The following is a 26,292-nucleotide window of genomic DNA, read 5'->3' as shown; positions in this document are numbered from 1 at the left end:
ACCCACCCGCTCTAACGACGTCACTATGTTCACCCACCCGCTCTAACGACGTCAGTATGTTCAACCACCCGCTCTGACGACGTCAGTATGTTCACACACCCGCTCTTACGACGTCACCATGTTCACCCACCCGCTCTTACGACGTCACCATGTTCACCAAACCGCTCTGACGACGTCAGTATGTTCACACACCCGCTCAACGACGTCACCATGTTCACCCACCCGCTCTAACGACGTCAACATGTACACCCTTCCGCTCTTACGACGTCACCATGTTCATCCACCCGCTCTAAACGACGTCAGTATGTTCATCCACCCGCTCTAACGACGTCGCCATGTACACCCTGTAACGGGTATGATAATAATCATATACATTATATTCACAATAATGATGATAATAATAATGATGCTTGTACCGCGCTCAAAGTGCAACAAATGAAACATGCGCAGTATGTAGTCGAAAAACCTGAAGAAGTAATTTTTCAATAGATGCTTGAACTGAAATGGTGACGTGTCAGACTTCAGCTGTTTTGGCATGGGGTTCCAAAGGTCGCCAGAGAAATGGGCAAATGTTTTTGTTTGTTATTTAACGCCGCACTCAGTAATATTCCAGCTATATGACGGCGGTCTGTAAATATTCCAGTCTTGACCAGACAATCTAGTGATTGACATCATGAGCATCGATCCACGCAATTGGGATACGATCACATGCATCAACCAAGTCAGCGAGCCTGACCACCCGATCCCGTTAGTCGTCTCTTACGACAAGCATACTCGCCTCTTACCGTAAGCATGGGTTGCTGAAGACCTATTCTACCCCGGGTCTTCCCGGGTAACAAATAAACTAACAACCAGTGTATTTAAGCACCACTCCACCAACGAGACACTGACAAGGGTCCATACATCAAAGAACATGTTGTTATCCCGTGTATTCATGTACATATATCCATATCAATATGCCACTTTTCTTGTGTTCAACTCATAGTATGAGTTAACGCTGACAGTTTGTGGTTCCCTCGAAGAGACAACTTCCTATTTCAGCTGGAAGACAGCTTTGACATCCGTGATCTACGCATCAAACACGGGAACAGCTATGAATGTGTATATATGTATATCGATGTTCGGATACAAATCTGGAGAATCTGATCTGGAGAATTATTCATAATGTTCCCGAGCATCGAAACTTTGAATGAATGAGTCAGTGAGTGCAGTTTTCGGTGGCAATAATTACAGTTATGTCACGGTACCCAGTACCTAAAATTTAGGGCCCACATATCAGCGGTTTATGGCACGAGCAAGGTATTCTGTGTGGACACACGTCATACACAACAACAAGTCCTCGTTCCACAAAACTGCTCGATTATCGTAAGTCTATGTTAACGTGTGGGAGCTGCGATTATCGTAAGTGTATGTTAATGTGATGGGGGCTGCGATTATCGTAAGTCTATGTTAACGTGTGGGAGCTGCGATTATCGTTTGTCTATATTAACGTGTGGGAGCTGCGATTATCGTAAGTCTATATTAACGTGTAGGAGCTGGGATTATCGTAAGTCTATGTTAACGTGTTGGAGCTGCGATTATCGTAAGTCCATGTTAACGTATGGGAGCTGCGATTATCGTACGTCTATGTCAATGTGTGGGAGCTGCAATTATCGTACGTCTATGTCCATGTGTGGGAGCTGCGATTATCGTAAGTCTATGTTTACGTGTGGGAGCTGCGATTATCGTAAGTCTATGTTAACGTGTGGGTGCTGCGATCATCGTAAGTCTATGTCCATGTGTGGGAGCTGCAATTATCGTACGTCTATGTCTATGTTTGGGAGCTGCGATTTTCGTAAGTCTATGTTAACGTGTGGGAGCTGGGATTATCGTAAGTCTATGTTAACGTGTGGGTGCTGCGATTATCGTAAGTATATGTTAACGTGTGGGAGCTCCGATTATCGTAAGCCTATGTTAACGTGTGGGTGCTGCGATTATCGTAAGTATATGTTAACGTGTGGGAGCTCCGATTATCGTAAGCGTATGTTAACGTGTGGGTGCTGCGATTATCGTAAGTCTATGTCCATGTGTGGGAGCTGCAATTATCGTACGTCTATGTCCATGTTTGGGAGCTGCGATTTTCGTAAGTCTATGTTAACGCGTGGGAGCTGGGATTATCGTAAGTCTATGTTAACGTGTGGGAGCTGCGTTTTTTGTAAGTCTATGTTAACGTGTGGGAGCTGCGATTATCGTAAGTCTATGTTAATGTGTGGGTGCTGCGATTATCGTAAGTCTATGTTAACGTGTGGGAGCTGCGATTATCCTAAGTCTATGTCAATGTGTGGGAGCTGCGATTATCCTAAGTCTATGTTAACGTATGTGAGCTGCGACATCAAAGTTTACATTAACGTCTGGAAGTTACGATTATCGTAAGTATATCTTGGGGAATGTGAGTTACGATATCGTGAGTCTATGTAATATGTGTGACTTACAATTATCGCAAGACTATGTTATTATATTTGAGCGAAGATGTATAGTCTATATGAACATATACGATTATCGCAAGTGTATGTTAATACATGTTCATATATGGGAGTTAAGATATCGTAAGTCTATGTTAATGTATTGTAGTTACGATACCGTATGTCTGTATTAACGTGTGGTAGTTACGATATACGATAATGCAAGTCTATTTCGAGTTTCGACAGTCGGGCACAGCATTACAATGAGGAAATGAGGCCGGTCATTCATGGTTGTATGTCTCTTGTATAATGCGCACCCCCTCTAGGGTATTCGGATTTTTTATGTGTGTGTGTGTGTGTGTGTGTGTGTGTGTGTGTGTGTGTGTGTGTGTGTGTGTGTGTGTGTGTGTGTGTGTGTGTGTGTGTGTGTGTGTGTGTGTGTGCTTGGACTGGTCCGGACTAATGCCGATTTTATAGTGCTTGCCCACTGATATACCATAGGTTTAACATAAATACCCCACTCAGACACGCATACTGACTCCGAGCAGACCAGTCCTCGTTTTAGCCCCTTAATGCCGAGCGCCAGGCAGGGTAACAACAAGTACCATCTTTTAACGCTTGAGGGGATCGAAGCTCCGTGCGGACGCCACGGACGCGGCCGCAGTCATTAAACACAACACGGACATGAATACTTGGTGACATCTAGAATGAGTATATTTTGTAATTACAAACTCCTTGTACAATGGTAGTGGTATAAACCTGACGTGTCGTCTATTGTAACATAAAACAGTATTCCTATGTGTGTGTGTGAGGGTGGGATTCGAGTATCATGAGCAGATTTACTTTACATCGTATCCCTTTAGCAAAGTCATGTAAACGAACAGGTGATAATAAACTTGGTCAATGCAAATTTGAAATTTGAGATAAAATATCACTCGACAGGATGGTTTACCGTTTAAACTGTATTTCCTGCTCTCCACGGCATTGTATTATATCCAGGGATTAAGATTACCGTGTGCATTTTCTCATAAACTTCAGCTTTACTATATATATATATATGCGTAGCAATAACTTTGGTACAGCTGATCGCTATTATATTATATACGTATTAAACAGTCACCGTCGAGGCTCCCGCGCTCGCGAAAACTCTATGTCAACATATAACAGTCGAACTATAACAAATATGACTGTCAAAGTATGGAATTTATGATATATGCATCTATTCTATGTCAACTTAAGTTCGTTTCAATGCGTCAATACCGGTAATCCGACCGTGGTTGCTGTAAATCACGGTGAATTGTGTGATCTACCGATCACTTCACACACGATTTCGCCAAAATTAATGTAAGCAATATTGAATGAAATTTTGAACAAAATTAATAAAGTAGGTAACAAACATAAGTCCAGGTATACAATGAGGACTTTTTGTAATTACATGTTTATTTTGCGTACTGCAGTACAGATTTTTTTACAAGGTATTTCCGGTGTTACGTGCTCACGGTAATATCTTTGCGTTGGGGAAAAGCCCCATCAAAACTCGTTATGGCGTGTAAAATGCGCACTTCCTCTATACAGCTGTGTCTTTGGGAAAACAAAGTGCGCGCTATACTCAAGAAATTACGCTGCTTGAAATCAGAATAGAAATTGGGGGAAATACGTCTTTAAATGAATGTTAGACAGTACATGTATGCTGTGATGCGTATCTGATACGTTTCAAATAATCCCCCCAGCGCCCCACCCCACCCCCCAACCCACCCACCCACCCCCCACCCCACCCACGCACCCCTCCACCCCCCGCATCGTGCATGTTTTCATCCGTACATACGCCAATACGGCCTTTATCTGGAGCCCTGATAACGTGTCACTGTCAACCAACATTATTATATACGGCAATATTTCACCGCAAGCGTAATGTAATCCCCCTGTGGAGAGCCTCACAATTCAGGAGGTCCCTGTGACGTCATAGCAGCTGACCCCTGACCCTAAGAGAAGGGCAATGAGACAAAGGGTTCGATCAGGGATACTGATATGAAGGGTAGATTGCGGCGTAGGAGGGGGGTCACCATCATTGATTGGGAATGACGGTTGTACTATTGTTGGATTAATATTGGAACACATGAACATCCATTAACATTCGTCTTAATTACGAAAGTTTTTCTGCACAAATCATCACCATTGATTGATATTACAGTTTTCATGGAAGGTAGCAACTTGACACCATTGAACAAGTCATCAAATACAAACAAGGAATGTAAAGAAACAGCCGTACACGAGTTTCATATTTGAAGACGTTATTTAGTATACCATTGGTTTCATCTGAGAAACGACCTGTTAAGATCCGGGGTAGAACAGGACTTAGAATGATGCAGGATTCTGTCTTATACCGTATGTTCCCATGTTTAATACACTTGCCTTTGCATGTGTTTATGACAGGTGCCACCGATGGTGCAGGATACGCTCATTTCTTAGCGAACACATGTATCGTCACATGATTGGGATTAATAAACACATGTGACCCGTGAAGATCTGGGGTAGAAAAGTTTTCACAAACCCATGCTTGCCGCAAAAGGCGACTATGCTTGTCGTAACGGGCGACTAACGGGATCGGGTGGTTTGGTTGATGCATGTCATCGTATCCCAGTTGCGTAGATCGATGCTCATGATGTCAGTCACTGGATTGTCTGGTCCAGACTCAATCATTTACAGACCGCCGTCATATGGCTGGAATATGGAATACTGTAAGGGACATTCTCACGATCTTGCATTCTCGCGATCTCGACCTATGGACACGAGCTAAATATGCCCAAAACACGAGAATGCGAGATCGCGAGGAATGTCCCGTACAGTATTCCATACTGGAATATTTCTAAGTGCGGCGTTAAACAACAAACAAAAAATCACCTTAGGAACATTGGCTCTTTTGAGAACCTTCTCCCTCCACAGCATCCCTATGAACGAGACCCCTCTTTCTATCCAGGCTTGGTTACTAGTCTCCTAGTCGGAACGTCACCACGACCCATGCTTAAACTACACAGCATCCAGAACAATGCCTCACGGATTGTAAACAGGTCAAAGATTGTCATGTTACACCCTTCAAAAACTCTTCACTGGCCACCCATCAGAGAAGCAACTTCAGAATATTATCACTGATTTATCAATGTTTCCATCAGCTCCTGGCGTCCTGTGTGACCTCGACCTTGCACTTCCTCACAGATCAAGCTCTCAATTTAAACTGTGTGTTCCTTTTTTAAAACTGAAGACATTCGGATCTTGTACATCTTTCCGCGACCCGTGAAGATCCGGGATAGAAAAGGTCTTCAGCAATCCCATGCTTGCCATTGAAGGCGACTATGCTTGTAAAAGGCGACTAACGGGATCGGGTGGTCAGGCTCGCTGACTTTGTTTATGCATGTCATCGTATCCGAGTTGCGTAGATCGATGCTCATGATGTCAGTCACTGGATTGTCTGGTCAAGACTCGATTATTTACAGACCGCCGTCATATAGCTGGAATATAACTGAGTGCGGCGTTAAATAACAAACAAACAAACAAACAAAAAATTTGCCCATTTCTCTGGCGACCTTTGGAACCCCCTGACAAAGCAGCTGAAGTCTGACACGTCACCGTTTCAGTTCAAGCATCTATTGAAAACTGTCTTCTTCAGGTGTTTCGACTAAATACTGCGCATGTTTTATTTGTTGCACTTTGAGCGCGGTACAGGCATCATTATTATTATCATCATTATTGTGATTATAATGTATATGATCATTATCATACCCGTTATTCCAATCTGCAACTGACAGACAGAAGGGTAGATAACCCGCACATCAAACATTGGTTGTTCAGCAATACAGGAGTCGTTAACGTTAACGTATGTGTTTGTAACCGTATTGGTTCCTTAATGTTACAGTCGCTTAAAGTTTCATGCAGTTATCAGAGGCGGTGGGGTAGCCAAGTGGCTAATACGAGGGCTCTCGCCACGCCTAAGATCCGGGTTTGAGTCCCTACACAATCTCATTAAAATCAGACCTTAGTTCTCGCTACCGCTAAACAAAGATCTGAAGACATCCCACTAAGGGTCACCACAGAACGACCTTTCATCCGACCAATCAGTGCGCCGCTTACCAGATTATGAAAGTGTCAGTCGGAATGTGATTTCTAATCATGCAATCTCGAAAACTTTAACATGTGGTATTCCGAACGATAAATACGGGTTTAACGACTGAATCCTTACAATCTAGACCATCGATTAGCCATTCCAGAAGTTTTTTTGTTCAGGTTTCAAATTTGTAATCGAACCGACCAGTCCTTTTTTAGCCACTTAATGCCCAGTGCCAGACAGGGTGACAACAAGTACCATCTTTTAACGTCTTTTGGTATGACGCGGCCGGAGATCGTACCCCGGACCTTCCGCTCTCCGGCGGACGCTCTACCACTAGACCACGGAGGCGGTCGTCACATCTGAGAAGAGAGCACAATATGTTTTTACATGCATAGGGAAACAATTGTTTCATAAACATTTTAAATTTTTATGTTAACAATTTTCGTCTTTCGAAACAGTGTTTCATATTGGAATCGTCATAATCCATTACGTCTTCCTTTCAGGTCGTCGTTGTTGCTTACATTTCACGCTAATCGTAGAAAGAAAAATCGTTTATCGACACAAACGATAAATGGAATCGATTTCTGGGACAAATTGGCACATTTCACTGTTAACTTTCTGCACTAGTGTTCGTCCATTACTTCTCAACAAAAGCGTTGGACCATTTGTCGTCTGGAGTTATTCTACTTCCGTTTCTTGCGCAATGTATCATTGAGTTATAAGTCATGAATATCGTATTTTTCAACCATGTACCGCTGAAAGATTCTGACGTTTATGTCTAGCTGTCACATTTTACGCTTGATAACGAACGCGTTATGGAAATGTATATGCCAATTTGACCAAATTAGAGGCGAAATTATCGAACATGCTCTCCAAGGAGTGAAACAGCATTTAATATATTTGATCAATACGTGATATTTTAGAAGTTTTTTTTTCAAGTTATCTACTTAATTCCCAGTTGTATGTCTTTGATGGGAAAGTGCATTTTAATGCACTTCCGGTTGGCCTCGTGGAGTGGCGACATGGCGGCGTTTCTCTGTCCGCCACGACACTGGGACACACAGATTTAGACTTATTGATTCGAATCCACATTGGAAATGTGTGTGTGTGTGTGTTCATATATTAATTTCCTTATTCGCATTGGTTTGAAGTTAGAGCGAATTTCCCTGTTTCCACGTAACAACACTGTATACCTACGCTAATGGCTCCGAATGCTAGTTCCATTAAGGTGACACTATTAATAAATAAAAGCGAAAAAAAAACACCCCACATTACCATAATCGTAAGAGTGGGTGAGTGAGTTTATGCTTTACGTCACATCGGCAATATTTCAGCCATATCGTGACGATATAATCGTAAGAAATTTCATAGTCCATTGTACAATTTCGAGTATATCATGAACATGTGTTTATTATTGTTTGTTTGTTGTTTAACGCCACACTCAGTAATATTCAAGCTATTTGACGGCGATCTGTAAATAATCTAGTCTGGACAATCCAGTAATTGACATCATGAGCATCGATCCACGCAATTGGGATACGATGACATGCATCAACCAGGTCAGCGAGCTTGACCACCCGATCCCGTTAGGCGCCTCTTACGACTAGCATAGTCGCCTTATGCGGCAAGCATGGGTTTGTGAAGACCTTTTCTACCCCCAGATCTTCACGGGTCACATGTGTTTATTAATCCCAAGCATGTGACGATACATGTGTTTGCTGAGAAATGAGCGTATCCTGCACCATCGGTGGCACCTGTCATAAACACATGCAAAGGCAAGTGAATTAAACATGGGAACATACGATACAAGACAGAATAAGGAATTGCATCTGACATCAGGCTCGGGAAATGCTGCCGCGTTATTTGGGAGCTGGGGTTTTGCATGTTTGTCTCTTCAAATGTCACAGGTGACAGATGGTGGATTTCATCCTCAACCCTACAAAAAAGCACTTTATCTGACAATCGTTTTTGGGTTCAAAACATGAAGCAAATTTTCTCGAAGGGAACATGTCAATGTCATCGACGTGGCCTCCCCTCGTCAGATGAGATGCCTTCACTGAACATCTTTCCCGTGATCCGGAAAATGCATGATGAAAGAATTAGTTACATTTGCGTTCAGTGATATTGGCCCAGTTGTGCAGAGTCGCGTCCCTTTGTCGGGTCATGATCCGCTGGTCGTGTGTTCCATTTTGGAACACGAACTCACTCTTTGTACTAATGTGATAGGCTATCTTGGTTGTGATGCGATATGTGGCATGGGTTGTGACACGATATTTGCCATGGGTTGTTTTGCGATATCTGGCATGGATTGTGTTTCGATATCTAGGTTATGGGCACCACCCGAGCCTTCCTCCATGTCGGGCTGACACGACGTGATATATGTGAAATACTATTCCAAGAATATGTTGAAAACAGCTACCTCACTCGTTCGGGCGTCTTTGGTTACAGGGCAATATTACATAATCATTTCAATAATTCACACAGCTACAGTCGATTCAATGAATATGTTTTGGTTTTTTAGATGGGTTTAATTATCAAAATTCCATTTGACTTTAGTTCTAAAATATGAGTTTAAGAGTTTTGTTGATTTTCCCGGTATCCGCAATATCAGAGTCTGCACACAAGGGGCAGTCGGGTAGCCTAGTGGTTAAAGCGTTCGCTCGTCACGCCGAAGACCCGGGTTCGATTCCCGACATGGGTACAATGTGTGAAGCCCATTTCTGGTGTCCCCCGCCGTGATATTGCGGGAATATTGCTAAAAGCGGCGTAAAACCATACTCACTCACTCACTCACTGCACACAAGACCGTTGTAAGAACGGAATAAAACAGTATGACTTACTGAGCACGAGGGTAGTTTCAACAAATGGTTTGTCTGGTCCAGACACCACTACATTTAGTTTTGACTGTGGTGTAAAACAAAATTCATCCCCACTTAAAGTTGAGATGTTCTTTGAAGACATGGTCCTTGGAAACATCGTTCAAATTTTGACCGCCTCCGTGGTCTTGTGGTAGAGCGTCCGCCCGGAGAGCGGAAGGTCCAGGGTTCGATCCCGGGCCGCGTCATACCAAAAGACGTTAAAAGATTGTACTTGTTGTTACCCTGTCTGGCGCTCGGCATTAAGGGGCTAAAACAAGGACTGGTCGGCTCGGAGTCAGTATACTGTGTCTGAGTGGGGTATTCATGTTAAACTGCGGCATGGTATCTCAGTGAGCTAGCACTATAAATCGGCATCAGTCCGGACTAGTACAAGCAGCCACACACACATACACGTGCATGCACGTCGCTATATAAGTGCAATAATCTTGGACGCGACGTTAAACCCAATTTCACCTCACCTCGTTCAAATTTGGTGAACCATCTTTGTCTTTTTTTGTTTTTTTGTTTTATACATTTTATTTCACCTTTTCCCCGTTACATGAGGAGGATGGCTATCCAGGGCAATGGTCACCCTCACATTCCGAAGACAATGTTTGTATACATTTGGGAAAAACTCAATACAAGTATTGGAAATGGTGCCAAGGTGATTTTTAAGAAAGAGCCATCTTTGTCTTGATGTCTGCGTCAAGATCAACGTCACCTCCACAGAACCTGCCAAAAACCCCAACAGGGCACATGGTAAGACGACATGACTTCTGAGTTGATGAAATATTAATATTGTTTTTGTGTCTTTGAAAGGCATTGAGAAGTGCTACACATAAGGAAGAGAGCATATGCTTACTCCTTCATCAGATGAATTGGACTCCATCTTCACCTGATGAAGGAGTAAGCATATACCCCGAAACGTTGTCTTCCTCATAATAAAGAAATTGACATCCATATATTCTCTTCCTTTTGTTTTTGTGTGTAACATCTTTCTAGTTTGGAACGTGGTCATTAATACACCTTCGTGCATGTTCACAAACGACAGTATGTAAAAAATACCCACAATGCGTGACAGATCTTCAGGTAAGATTGTGATGAGATTTTGATTGGTTTCTACGAAAACTCCATCTCCCCCAGGCGAGCGTATCCACTAGCGTATATCAAAGCCTAGTTTTGGGGGCGACTTGATTTAAAACTTGGAGAGACTCAGAAAAAAACTTGTCTTCGCTTAATTGTTGAAAAGACTTCAGCACAAATTCGATTATCTATGGCAGCGGCCATGTTTTCGGAACCCGGGTGTTGATTTTGTGAAATGTTCTCTGATTGGACTATTGATATGTGCGATAGTCCAATCATATTTAGCACAGGAGCGTGGGCCTGATTTGGCAAGGGTGGACACTATACTTTGATAAATAGGCTGGTGGAAGCTCTTGCCTCGGGAAGATGCGGAAACTAATGAATGACTCACTATTTATTCTGAAAAAAGATCAAATGTGTGTCTTCAACGAAATTATGTCTTTGTTTGAAATGATCTTTCTTAACAGCTAATAATAAGTACCAAAATTGTGTGGAATATCGAAAATAAGCGTTTACATTAATCTATTATACTTTACAAATATCTCAAGATATCCCACCGTCCTTTCTGTTAGATTATACGATACGTGTCATTGCAGATTTAGACGGTTACAAATGTCGCACGCATGTATACCGGCCTCTAACTTAATTATATCAATAATCTGCAATCAGGAATGAAGTGTGTTTCGTTGACAGGATTAAATGATCAATGACCAATTGTTATTTGTAGATCAAAGTTCCTGATTAGCATCGTGCCTGCCCTTAATCGATACATCACGTATCAATAACACCCAACCAGCGTATTATATAATCTTAGCCATCGGCAGCAAGCCATTATGTCACAGTTGTTTTATCACAACCATCACTCCCACCGGGTAGACTCAATAAAACATCATTTGTATTGCTGTCTTGTTTGCAGTGAGTCGGAAAATTAATTTCTGTTGCTGCGCAAATACTTCAATAAAGTGGGACTTATTCCCGTCGAGGATTAAACACAATGGTGATAAAATGTTTTGGACAGGTAATAATTTCATTTTGTTTTAGTAAATTAGCATCCGGAAATAGAACTTTTGTTATTGACAGCTCACAAAATGAAACGATTTTGTGTGGAGTATTTCTGTTTGAAGCGGGTCATCTTGATTTACACTAAATGTTACTAACAGCCAGGTTAGTGAATGAATAATTGCATTACTCAGAAATGTGTTGTACTGTCGATGAAATAAACATATTGATGTCATTTATTTCTGTTTGCTTAGCAGCGTCCATACGGTTGCCATCAAATAGGAGTGGAGGGGAAGTCGATATTCATCAACTACATAAAATATGACTGTTAATCAAGGCACTATCATTATTTGCGACACGATAGAAACCGAGAACACTCCTTAATTTGTTATGCCCTTGATATTAGTTGAACTCCAGTTATACTAAGCCTCATGTCACTATGGGACATAGTTTCCAAAGCTCTGTTAACAAATATGCTAAATGTCACATTTATTACACTCATGAGTATAAAACAAATGTGTTTTTTTTATCTCTTCAGTATTCCAGCTATATGACGGCGGTCTGTAAATAATCGAATCTGGACATGGCAATCCAGTGATTGACATCATGAGCATCGATCTACCCAATTGACATTCATCAATCAGCCCTGGCCACCCGATCCCGTTACGACAAGCATAGGTTGCTGAGAACAAATTCTAAACCGGATGTTCATGGGGGAAGCATGGGTTGCCAAAGACCAATTCTAACCCGGATGTTCACGGGGGACAAGCATAAGTTGCTGAAGATCAATTCTAACCCAGATCTTCACAGGGGTCAAGCATAGGTTGCTGAAGACCAATTCTAAGCCGGATGTTCACAGGGGACAAGCATGGGTTATACGTATCAATTCTTAAAATCAATTCAAACCCGATTCTTCACGGGACAAAATTATGATTTTCTTCGTTTGTTATGACCGAATTCAATCTGATATATACAGAATTAAGGAACCCGTTGATCTGGAAGCCCAAAATATGGACGTCCAGACATAAAACATAGGACAATATTTCATACCCATGTTTTGTTCTGAAATTGGTTAATCTGGCGGCTTTTATTCGGAACGGTACCGTCCGTGTTAACGGGGTTACACTGGACAATGTAGAATATGTGATTGGGTCGTCCAGAGCCATTGCGACTGCAGCTCTGAATTGTTGGCGTGTGTCCAAAACAAAGGTCATTTTTCTTTGCGAGTATTCGAGAACTAGATGTGAGGTGAAATGCACTTATATAGCGACGTGCATGGACGTGTGTGTGTGTGGCTGCTTGAACTAGTCCGGACTGATGCCGATTTATAGTCCTAGCACACTGAGATACTATGCCGCAGTTTAACATGAATACCCCACTCAGACACAGTATACTGACTCCGAGCCGATCAGTCCTTGTTTTACCCCCTTAATGCCGAGCGCCAGACAGGGTAACAACAAGTGCCATCTTTTAACGTCTTTTGGTATGACGCGGCGGGGATCGAACCCCGGACCTTCCGCTCTCCTGGCGGACGCTCTACCACTAGACCACGGAGGCGGTCGGGAACTAGACATGGAACACCTGGTGTTGAAGCAATTGTCACCACTGTTTTGCCTTATGAGCCCGATGGTGTCTGTTTGGGCTCATAATCGAGACTGATTATTCTCTGGCGTCGATGTTTTATATTTTCCAGTGCTTAATAACAGCCCAGTGAAACCTCCTCATCAGTGTCATCCTCATTTAGATTCAGAGTGACAAAAAGGATTAACAAGATGGATTTCAGCTTTCCAAAAGTCGGCTCTCCCTTTATGTCGAGCAATATCCAAGCAGCTCCCGTCTTTGGTGTTTACAAATTTCACAACTTTGGAGGTATTGTGCATGCCCTTTCTACGAAGACTTCAAAGAGCGTCATACGACTCAAAAGCTCCTTAATCAAGACCATAACATTCAAGGTCTCAGCAATGCTTTCAAAACGTTTAATGGAAGACATGTTGGGGACAGGTTCCCGTGTTTTTTTTCTGGTGAACAGTTAACATGCCTTGCATGTGTTTGTGACGAACGTCAACAGTGGGGCAGGATCCGCTCACCTTTCGCGAACATGCACCTGGTATCATCACTATGTAATCAACACTTGCCTATGATATAGTCGCGCGTGTACCAGTGACTCCAAATTTATAATAACGATTAATCAACCATTTAATGATTCCCCTGATTGCATAGAGACAATGTGTCTAAATCGTCTTTTACCCTGATTACATAGAGACCATGTGTCTAGACCGTAAATTACCCTGATTACATAGAGACAATGTATCTAGACCGTCAATTACCCCGATTACATAGAGACCGTGTGTCTAGACCGTCTATTACCCTGATGTCATAGATACAGTGTGTCTAGACTCTCATTTCATAGAGATAATGTTTCTTGACCGTCTATGCCCTGGTTTCATAGAGACAATGTGTCTAGACCGTCTAGACCGTCACTGGAAGTTTGACTGCTTCCTTACCTCAATTGCCAAAGAGTGTCCGAAATGTTGACGGTTGTTCCCTATTCTTATCACCACTGATTTATCAGGTTAATTCATTTTAATATTTTTAATGGATATTGATATAGATGCGATAATCAAGTCCGTTAGACTCTGAAACAGTAGCCAATAAATGTGCAAATGAGGTCATCGAACTTTCAGTGTTACTTTTAGTGTTACTTTTAGTGTGACTTTCAGTGTTACTTTTAATGATACTTTCAGTGTTACTTTCAGTGTTACTTTCAGTGTTACTTTTAGTGTTTCTTTTAGTGTTACTTTTAGTGTTACTTTTAGTGTTACTTTCAGTGTTACTTTTAGTGTTACTTTTAGTGTTTCTTTTAGTGTTACTTTTAGTGTGACTTTTAGTGTGACTTTCAGTGTTACTTTTAGTGTTTCTTTTAGTGTTACTTTTAGTGTTACTTTCAGTGTTACTTTTAGTGTTACTTTCAGTGTTACTTTTAGTGTTACTTTTAGTGTCACTATAAGTGAAAATATGTCTAAAACTTCGATAGGTTTGACATGATACAGCGTTTGTTACACTCGCATGTTTCCGTACAGTAAATATTACATATAAGGAATAAAAATACTATTTTATGTATTATGCTCGCTGATTTCCCCTTAGCCACAGCGGTTGTACATGGACATCATTTACCATCGACACTCAACATATTGCCCGATCTATGAGGCAAAAATGTATACCCAACGAAGTTTTTTACAAGATGATGACCTTGGTCAACTGTAAGACCTTCTTCACCATTTGTCGGTTTTGCTCGCCATCATATTACAGTACCATGCATAATTCATATTCTTGGTCTCCTTCCCTTGCTGTAGGCGAATAAAGCCGCCAATAGTCTTCCTGTCGTTAGCGCAGACCACATTCTGTAGACGAAACCCAGCCAATAAGCTCGTCACTTCCAGGACTCTGCCCCGTTGTCCTGTCAGGGTGAAGTCAGTCGAGAGGAAGAGAGTCGGGGCCCGTCTCCCTCCATGTCCGACTACACGGTAGGGCCACACAATGGCGACAATGGCCAGGCAAGTGAACACGGATCTTAAGAGAATGGTCAACAATGCCGCTGTTGAGATCTCCCAGTTACGTTAGATTTGACAGAAGCGAAAACTAAGAACGATTAGAGGACGCTGATGGAGAAATCTAGTTTTGCAGCGCAATCAATGCCGAATCATCAGCACTGGGATGAAAATATACATCTTTTGTACATGGAACATTGTGCTGGTAGCTGAATATCAGAGGCAACGTCGGTGCGCTGTCTCCAGGGTGCGTTTCGGCGATTTGACCCGAAGCGGTGGGCGTGCAAGAACATTCAGAATGGCAAACTGTATAATAGTTTCAGTTTTTGAGTTTGGACTGATACTGTTTTTGTAACTTTTATCAGAGACCATAAAATATTTTTTTGGTCTCTGTTTTACTGACACTGACACTAAATAAAAGTCAATTTGTGAACCGTTCACATTTAGGTTGCCCTATATCAGAAATGAAGAGACATTGGCACACTTGTATGTTTAGAATCACATGTCGAGGAAAGAGAACAAACACTTACAATGCTCTGTAGCTCACCAGCACAATCAGACTGAGCTGGATGGTACTTGTAGTGAACTCTTTAGGAAACAAATAAGAACAGTTGAGACGGCAGATGAAAGAAAAGCATTCTGACCAACCACTCGACTCTTCGTAAAACGCCTAAGAACGTATAAATAAGAACGTCGCTTAATTCATAATCTAGTGAGTAATTTAAAATTTAACGTCACATCGGCAATATTTCAGCCACATAGTGACGAGTAATTCATAATCTAAATGTCACGATTAAACAACATTCCCCGCGAAAAAAACTAGCGTACTTTGCCTTTTGTTTTCTGAGAAGATTAGTTTTTAATTTCATAAAATACAAATGAAGTAGAAAATTCCAAATCACATTATGATCCTGCGCAAATGAATAAAGTTCAGCTTCTGTGGGCCTTGTGGTTTCAAAAGTTTGAATGAATTTTTTGGACTGACAAATCTGAGCAAATCTGAAACACTGAGTGTTGCTTCAAATTCCTGAACTGTGCGGTTCCTTAGAAGACGACGCTGAAAATATTTTACACAGTTTCATTTTGTGTCAACTTACTTTAATAAAAGACACCACTCGCAACAACAGGCGGGCAATGGGCAGACGGTGAGCTCAACTCTCTGCACAGACCACCCGTGTGAGCTCAACTCTCTGCACAGACCACCCGTGTGAGCTCAACTCCCTACACAGACCAACCTTGTGAGCTCAACTCTCTGCACAGACCACCCTTGTGAGCTCAACTCTCAACACAGACCACCCTTGTGAGCTCAACTCTCTACTCAAACCACCCGTGTGAGCTCAACACTCTACACAGACCACACTTGGGAGCTCAACTCTCTACACAGACCACACTTGGGAGCTAAACTCTCTACACGGACCCCCCTTGAAGCTGAACTGTAAAAGCCACCCAGACCACCCGTGTGAGCTCAACTCTCTACACAAACCACCCGTGTGAGCTCAACACTCTACACAGACCACACTTGGGAGTTCAACTCTCTACACAGACCACCCTTGTGAGCTAAACTCTCTGTTCCCACCACGCGTGTGAACACACCTATACACAGACCACCCGTGTGAGCTCAACACTCTACACAGACCACACTTGGGAGCTCAACTCTCTACACAGACCACCCTTGTGAGCTCAACTCTCTGTTCCCAACACGCGTGTGAACACACCTATACACAGACCACCCGTGTGAGCTCAACTCTCTACACAAACCACCCTTGTGAGCTCAACTCTCTGCACAGACCACCCTTGTGAGCTCAACTCTCTACACAAACCACCCTTGTGAGCTCAACTCTCTGCACAGACCACCCTTGTGAGCTCAACTCTCTGCAGAGACCACCCTTGTGAGCTAACTCTCTACACAGACCACCCTTGTGAGCTCAACTCTCTACACAGACCACCCTAGTGAGCTCAACTCTCTACACAGGCCACCCTTGTGAGCTCAACTCTCTGTTCCCACCACGCATGTGAACACACCTATACACAGACCACCCGTGTGAGCTCAACTCTCTACACAGACCACCCTTGTGAGCTCAACTCTCTGTTCCCACCACGCATGTGAACACACCTATACACAGACCAACCGTAGTGAGCTCAACGCTGCCCTAAAGAGTCGGCCACGATACTGGTTACATCGGATATTAAGTCACAACTCTATCGATGAAACTCGCAATGTAACAGTTGACGGGGTAACTCTGACACGCCGATAGATTTCTCTCTAAACCCCCACCAGGAAACTCCCACCCAGCAAGTCTCGTCTTGCTGATGTACTGAAGTATACGTACTCGATAAATCTATCGGCTTAGAGCAAAAAATGTCCATGTTCTGACAAGATGTGATTCCAGCCATAACGCTTCGATAGTCAATATTCGATACAAAGACAGCAAAAAGAGGCACTGCCACTGGCGTCCGGTTGTCATGACGACAAAAACTGCAAGTGTCAAAACCTGGAATACTGTCCGCCATGTCGCGGGAAGGCGGATACAAATGAAGGATCCCACTCGGCCTCACTTACCGCTAATAGGCGGATTGAGCAGGCGCTATTGATCTTACTGAAAAGACCTCAATAAAGTCTATTTCACAATTAAATAAGCCATTTGAAGGATACTTAGCGATGGGCTTTTCAATGAGATTTAATTGTCAGTCACCAAGCTTTTGAGTGTTCTCTGAATTTGCTCGCATTTAAGCCGGAAGTCGGCGATTCCGCCATTTTAGCCAATGGAATTGGGCATCGGGTAGAATGGGTCACGTGATTAAAGAATTACAAAAATAGGTCCGAAACTGGCCGATTTATCGGTGCCTTACAAGCATCCTCTATTTGTTAATCACGGCGCTTGTCCCTGCCTATAGCACGCTAGATATATGACACCGAAGTGCTCTTTATACAGAAAGGGTCGACACATTAGGGGGTCTAGACAAACTGCCCTTGTTTCGCTTGGAAACCGAATTACAACTCCTTCACAATACAGTAAACTACGGTTATAACGAACTCAAAGGGACTACAAATTTTAGTTCGTTATAACCGTAGTTCGTTATTAGCACATATAAAGGAAAGCTACAGCAAGTCGTCGGGACCAACAAAGCAAGTTCGTTATATCCGTCAGTTCGTTATAAGCGTGTTCGTTATAACCGTAGTTTACTGTACTTGATTTTCGTCATGCATTTGCTTTTCGCAGCTGAAACTATTTGGACTGGTCTGCAGAATTTGGTTTATGATACCCATGCATCGTGGCACCACATACAAGTTCTCAAAATACATGAAAAAGCTGTAGACACGTCTTTTGGTACGTTTTTTTCTATATTTATTTTTGACCACCGGGACGATCTGAATAAGCTTAGGGTCTTATTCAGAAAAAATCTAGGGTTCGAATTGACCAGATCCTTGCATGCACAAGGGACGTAACTGTGGGAAACGATATTGCCAGTGGAGCATCTGGAAGAAAGTCGATTGTATGAAAACATCATTACAAAAGAAAACAATTTCTACAAAAATGCGATCCGTAAACGCAGTTTACCTGAAACAACAAGTAGAAATTTTCTAAAAATATAAAAACTATCATTTAATAGTGGTTACGAACGACGATGTTGATTCACCATACGACATATGTATGTTTGTTTCTTGGTTTGATGTTTAACGCCGCACTCAGCAATATCCCAGCTATATGACGGCTGTCTGTAAATAATCGAGTCTGGACCAGACAATCCAGATGACGAATATTCTGGGATGTATGACATGTAAGTCTAATACTGGTGAACATGGTTCATGATCGGGGGCAACTCATTTGGTGTAGCAGCTGTTGTTTTAAGGGATTACCATGCTCCAGTGACCTGGAACCTGTAACAATAGGAACTGGCAAAGTGAGAACCCCCCCCTGAAGACCTATTCTACCGCGGATCTTCACGGGTCTGCCACAGGGTCTCAAGTATCAAAAGGAAGGGGCCCAATTCAGTTTCACTATTAAAAATAATTAATTATTACCAAAACCTACAACTATTCAATATTTGCACAATTGCGATACAATCTGACAAAATACATTTGGTGAATGAAGACCAAGAACCATGATTGTAGTTTCAGGGAAGGTGATTGTGAAACTGGATATAACCAGACCTCGATATTGCTGTAAATATTGCATGCATTTCGTGCAGTTGTTCGTCAGAGGTGTTCCACGAGGTGAAGCCACTTGTGCAATGGGGAATACGTGAATGAGTCGAATAAGACTTCAGGGTTAACTTGTTATTTCCAGATGCAAGTAGGCAGACTCATATAACTTGTAGTGTTGCAGAGATACCAGATTGTCTTTGGACATCATGAGTCGATTATAGCAGCAAGTGAGTGAGTGAGTATGGTTTTACGCCGCTTTTAGCAATATTCCAGCAATATCACGGCAGGACAGCAGAAATGGGCTTCACACATTGTACCCATGTCGGGAATCGAACCCGGGTCTTCGGCGTGACGAGCGAACGCTTTAACCACTAGGCTACCCGACCGCCCCTTGTGGCAGCAAAGCTCCAAGGGTTGCCAAGGATGTATTCTACTTTTATTGACCAATGGTGGTGCTTTCTTAATTATCTTCCATCATTCTCAACCACTGAGTACAAACACCATGTATTAAATTGAAGAGCTTAGCACCATAAAGGCCAATGTCATGTGGAGTCTGTTTTGAGAAAAGTAATGAAAACCATAACCATATGCCTACTAACGAACATTTTGTATTCACTGATAAATTCCTAAATTTTAACACTCCTACCACGTGTTCATTACGGTCAACCTAGCACCTCTGCCACAGGTCCTGTAAGATATTGTTTGCTTTCACATATTCAACATCTGTGAGAGTCAGTTGATCACGAGTCCTGTAAGATAGTGTTTGCTTTCACACATTCAACATCTCCTGTGAGCCAGTTGGACAATGAATAATTTTCTAAAACACTCAGCGTGTTCTTTTATTTCATTAACTGTAAGGTCATAGAACACTTTTCCTTTTTAGGAAGAAATTGTACATCTATATCCCAGATAAATCAATCAATCAGTCACTCCATCCATCCATACATCAATCAATCTATCCATCCATCCATCCATCCATCCATCCATCCATCCATCCGTCCATCAATCAATCAATCAATCAATCAATCAATGTAAATACTAGTCTTTCTATTGCAGATTCTTTTTTATATCTAAAGACTTGGGTCGCTCATAAATAGAGGTTATCACGCGAGTGTGTTTGGGGATGGCAAATGTCCTGTATTAGGAATACATATTGTATGAAGTGAGACTTGGCGAAGTAAACTGTCTCCAAAATGTGTTAACTTGCTGTCAGGAAGGTGCAGGTGAGGGTTAAAAGCATGCAAGTAAAGGGTCCACCACTCAACCGGAACAACTAACTTGGCTGAAACAATGAGTCTGGTAGGGTAGTGACTCTTCAAAAGGAAAATAATATCGACGTAAAGAAAACTTTACCCTTTAATCTACGAAGATTCACCCTTTAATATACGAAGATTTGCCCTTTAATCTACGAAGGTGGTTAACAAGAATTAGAACTACAAATCATAGACTCCCAATAGTAACTGGTCGCTGGCAAAATATTCTTATTAAAATTAGATTCTGTCCTTTATGTAACTTAAACGCTTTGTGTGACGAGTATCATTTTATGCTTGTTTGTCCTATTCTCAACGAAGGCCGTGTCTTGTACATTCCAAATTATTTTACCACATATCCAAGTATTGAAAAGTTTGTGAAGTTACTAATGTCTGATTAAGTCCCCTTATTATTGTTATTATTTTATAAGATTATTATGCAAAATTGGTAACAAAAATGTCTACCCCTATTTTATCTGTCTCAACAAATGTATATGTATATAGAACATAGCTGTATGTTCACCGTATCACTTTGTGTGATTTTTGTGAATAAAGCTTCTGTTCTGTTCTGACTCAAGGATAACCAACTTAAAATATCGCCTCTTCATTAAAATCCTTAAAACCGATACTGCAAACTAAGCACTATGTGCTATCTGAAATACATACTACCAACTAAATTTTATATGCTAATTGTAGTACTAAGACTAACATTTTACAACACTATATGGGTTATTCTTGTTTAGATGACACATTCATGTAAAATGTGTGACACATAGTTGCATAAACTGCATCACTAATGTCCTTTTACATCACATCATGTTAGCATGGTGTTTGTTTGTTTTTTTGGTTTGTTGTTTAACCCCTCACTCAGCAATATTCCAGCTTTATGACGGCGGTCTGTAAATTATCGAGTCTGGACCAGACAATCTGGTGATTGACATCATGAGCATCAACTCGGATACGATGACAAGAATGAACCAAATCAGCGAGCCTGACCACCCGATCCCGTCAGTCGCCTCTTACGACAAGCATAGTCGCCTTTTATGGCAAGCATGGGTTGCTGAAGACCTATTCAACTACGGATCTTCACGGGTGTTTATGCTTGTAAAATATATGCATCAAGTATAAAGTAAAAAGTCATTGGAAAGCATAAAAAAGATTTTAACTGATATATTTCGGATTGATAATAAATAAAATCGATTGAACGATTCCGAGTATAAATCAATTGCGCAAATAGTAGACACAATTAATGGATAACAACTTCTTTATTTACTGTAATCTTAATTTGCTTGACAACCGTATAAGGATCTATACCGAAACGTCGCCTTTACAGTAAAATAAAGAAGTGCCTGTCAAACAACAATATTACATGCTACTTTATGTGAAAATAAAATAAATAACATCATCTACTAAACTGAAATATAAAAGAAAGAAAGAAAAAAGAAGTTACATTTACATAATGGTTTTGGATGACAAAGCAAATTTAGATGCTTTTGTACATAAAGCATTTTGGACATATGAGTGAGCATGGTTTTACGCCGCTTTTAGCAATATTCCAGCAATATCAAGCGGCGGGGGAAAACCAGAAATAGGCCCACCGACCCTTAATTAGTTTTTGAGCATATAAACTGACGGCAAAATATAATATACATCCCTGTTTGATGGTTGCCAAAAATGAAACAAACCAGAATTGGTTATTCGATGGTGATGCATTGCATACGGGTATGATATGCGATAATACGTACATACATCATATCAATGAGCATCTCACAACAGGTCCACCAAGAAACGTTTTCATAATGTTTGTATATTGGGGTCAAATCCAATTTTCAAGTGTTTATTTTATTTTGTCCGGCAGTTTATAAGGGAGAGCCAACATCAGCAGCAGGAACAATGATGAAATCTGATTCCGACTGTACCCAGAGATAAAAACGTCCTGGGTAACCTCTGCAAGTAGACGAAATGTTGATCTAAGATAAATTGGTTTTGGTTATTTTACCTTGAATTCTGTCACCTGACGGAGGAAAATACGTTTTATTTATCCGTGATACTATTTTGTTTTATCGATGAATTGAAATAGTTTACGTTACTATCAAAGCAGATGATGATCGTGGTAACGAATATAGTTTCTTAACTCTCAATAACATTCATGTGAAAGTACTGAAGGTAAGGTAAGATTGTTGTTTGTTTGTTGTTTGTTTCCAGCTATATGACAACGGTCTATAAATAATCGAGTCTGGACCAGACAGTCTTGCGAATGACATCGTGAGCATCGATGCACGCAATTGGAAAACGATGACATGCATCAACCAAGTCAGCGAGCCTGACCACCCGATCCCGTCAGTCGCCTTTTACGACAAGCATAGTCGCCTCTTACGACAAGCATAGACGCCTCTTACGACAAGCATAGTCACCTCTTACGACAAGCATAGTTACCTCTTACGACAAGCATAGAACAGATAAGAAGCCCGAAGCAGATTTCTACTTGGTATATGGTGCCAGCAGACCAGGCATCGGGGAGAATCTGGGATTCGAACCCAAATCTAGCGGATCCTGTCATCGGTAAGGGTCACAGCTTTTCATTACCAAGTGCGAAAACCTGACACACCTTGGGCATCCGTACATCCGTGCCAAGTTGAGGACTTTTCTATCTGCAAACCGGTTTTATAATGTAACGCTTGTTTACTACCTAACACATAAATTTCCCTGTTTTCCTGGTAATGGCTAGCCAACTATTTGCGATCTCTTACATCGCGCTATCAAAAGGAACTTCAACATTTACCGAGAGATCCTCCTTTGTTCTGGCACGACTGCTAATGTGTGCTACTGGTCTTCACACAGCCCACTGTCTGCCACGTGTCTCATACGCGGGATTCCAAAATGACGTCTTCGCACGCACGCCTTATCCAGCCTCCAAGATAGCCAAATTGGCGGATCTTGCGGGCATGTTGATTCATAAATGTATATCCAATACAATCTGTTTGCTGAACACTTTCAGTTTATATGCACGGCTTGGAGATGGTCGTGATTGCGTCGGACGCGGCTGAGAGCGGTGTTCCAGGCAAAGCATGTCCTTTTCTCTACTTTGTTTCCTGAAATAAATAAATGTGATTTCTAACACATTAACATCGACCCGTATACCATAATACCAGGTGTCTCCATTGGAACATAATCTGTCTGGCTGTCCTGTTGTAAAGCATGTACCCGATATCCCCAATCGCATGTCCGCACCATCGGGCACTGAGTGAGTGAGTGAATGAGTTGGGTTTAACGCCGCTTTTAGCAATATTCCAGTTATATCGCGGCGTGTCAGCTTAATGTGGGAAAGCCCGAAGTTACGCAGGTCTCAGACGTTTACCACTTTGGTGAAACCCACGAGCACGGGTATGGTGCTGACAAACCTAGAAACAATCGGGGCGAACCTGGATTCGAACCCACAATCATAGGTTTCTGGCGTGCCCAAGGGACACAACTCTGCACGGCGAATCGCGGCGCCTTAGACGACTGGGCCACCCGTGCCCCCCACCATCGGTCACTGAATTGTGGGTATTGCTACCTAGGTCTTTTCGGTTTTTTAAAATTGTTTTCCAGCATTTCGGAACAGTGGTTTTGGAATAAAGCACGGGGATTTCTACAGTAATGTATTAATTTAAGAATAGGAATTGTTACGGTAGTCGTAAATATCTCAACTGAAGAATGGGAATTACGATAGTCGTAAGTCTGTAATTAAATGTGGGAATGTGTTCTGGTTCACTGGTATTCCGCTTCCTATATACGACCTCAGGCAGCACCAGCGTAGTGACACTGTACGATATCAATCTGAACTCCATAAATCAACCCCTCCGCATATATTTTGTGCAACATAGTGGCCGAATTTGAGAAGCGTTTATGAGAGTGGTTAATATAAATAAGATATCCAATTAAATTGCCGTCACGATTGTGTCGTGTAATGGGAAACTCCCGTGAAGATCCGAGTTAGAATAGGTCTTCGACAACCCATGGTTGTCGTAAAAGGTGACTATGATTGTCGTAAGACACGATAAACGGAATCGGGTGGTCAGGCTCGCTGACTCAGTTGATGCATGTCATCATACCCTAATTGAGCAGATCAATGCTCATGATGTTAATCACTAGATTGTCTGGCCCTAACTCGATGTTTTACAGACATCCGTCATCGACAGGACAAGACAAAGTTTATTTCATTGACCGAAGGCCAAAAACTATATACATAGAAAAAAGAATTTCGCACGACACGGCAAGGAGTAATACTTAGAGCTAATCCCACCGTTAAACAACGAACCAACAAAATGAATAACGTGATAGTCACTTGAACGAGTGAAACTAGTAAATCTAGTTCCAATATGGATTTACCTCTCTGATGGTCGAGGATACCTATGATATTGACGTTAGCCAAGTAAATTGGACTTCACCAATCTTGCTACGTCGGTAGTACACAGAAAACTATGCTGGTGGTAAGAGATGACCAGTTGGATCGGGTGGTCAGGCTCGGTGAGTTGGTTGATAGAGTGACCCGTACCCCGGATCAGTGTTCATGACATCAACCACGGGATTGTCTTTCCATACTTGATTATTTACAAGCCGTCGTCATATAGATGGAATGTTGCAGAATGCGGCGTTAAACAACATACAATAACACACCAATAGTGGTATGGCGGTGTTGGTGAGTGAGTGAGTTAAAATTTAACGTCGCATCAGCATTATTTTAGCCATATATCGACGACCGTGTGGGGCGGGGGCAGATTGTGCACCCTCATGTCAGTGAGTAATCTGTTCTAAAACAGATTTGATGTGAAATGAATGTAGCAGCACAACGTATCGCCACATGGCATGAAATAAGTATTGATTCGGGGACAATTCATTTGGGCACACCATCTGTCCAAGGGGCAACTCGTTTAAAAAAAATTCATCCTAATTTCTGATCATGTAAATGATTGCATTTGATTCCAACCAACATCTAGGTCCTTCTCTCAGATCACTAATCATGTCAATTTTATATCCATTTTAGGAAGTACTTAACAAAGCCGCCTTGAGTAAAATAGCTTCTATCAAAGTTTGTGCCTTGAAATTTTAACAAGTACTATTCAATATTCTACCCCCTCCCCCCTCAAAAAAACATGTTCTGTGGTCCGAAGGTCAGCCAAGGAAAAGGTCCATGACATACATCTTGACTATCACATGGTCATCTGGACCCAGAGGTGACCTGCCACCATCCCACCTTCAGATGCATGTGGTTCTGTCAGCGGGGACCCGGGGATGCTAGCGTCATTCTGATCAATAGTCCCTCCATTGAAAGCCAATTACTACGACAGGCTTAAGGAAGACGGAAGGCACGCTTTTAGCGTCCCTCGCCAACGAGTCACGTGACTCTTTAGCGACTTCCGTTCCGATATATAACGGCATTTGATCCATCGGCCGTCCCAAAGTGTGTAGGGAACTGACCGTGCATTGAGCTTTGATTAGTGTCGAGGTGCGGAGCTTCTCTGAAAACACACGTTATGAAAGAGGACGACAGGACGTACTAGCTAGTGTATTGGAAACAGCCAGAGGCAGTTCAGGTAGGACTTATTTACACTTGTCAATAAAGATAGCTTCGGTTAGAGCAGATTAAAGTATAAGAAATCAGGCTGCTTTTAGATCTTAAATAATATTTAACTTGCTAAGTAGGATCGGCAATTTGCAACTTAACGCTTTTATCACAAAACATTGCAAGGTGCTTGCTATGTTTCTTAACTTAAACCAAACACGGCTTTTTCATGTGGGTTGACGAATTCACGGTTTTTACTTTAAAACATGTCAAAGTTCTAATTTTAAAAGTTGAGTTTATCTAATCTTTAAGACCGGAG

At 41.9% G+C, this 26,292-nt stretch overlaps 2 protein-coding genes across 2 annotated transcripts in view; one reads left to right on the top strand and one right to left on the bottom strand.

The window, feature by feature from the left end:
- The window catches only part of LOC124136548 (extensin-like), a 62,669-nt gene that overhangs the window by 6,355 nt on the left and 30,022 nt on the right, over nucleotides 1-26,292 (bottom strand). The gene's annotated exons all lie outside the window — the stretch shown is intronic.
- LOC124125101 (synaptic vesicular amine transporter-like) overlaps nucleotides 25,854-26,292 on the top strand; it is a 94,571-nt gene continuing 94,132 nt past the window's right edge. Inside the window, exon 1 of the mRNA XM_046488429.2 lies at nucleotides 25,854-26,004. The gene's annotated coding sequence lies outside the window, so the exon portion shown is untranslated. The remainder of the gene's footprint in view (nucleotides 26,005-26,292) is intronic.

Source organism: Haliotis rufescens, unplaced genomic scaffold, assembly GCF_023055435.1.
Source record: "Haliotis rufescens isolate VD_foot unplaced genomic scaffold, xgHalRufe1.0.p SCAF_12, whole genome shotgun sequence".
Lineage (NCBI taxonomy): Eukaryota > Metazoa > Mollusca > Gastropoda > Lepetellida > Haliotidae > Haliotis > Haliotis rufescens.
The sequence above is the reverse complement of the archived record's forward strand: the minus strand, read 5'-3'. Positions and strand labels throughout refer to the sequence as shown.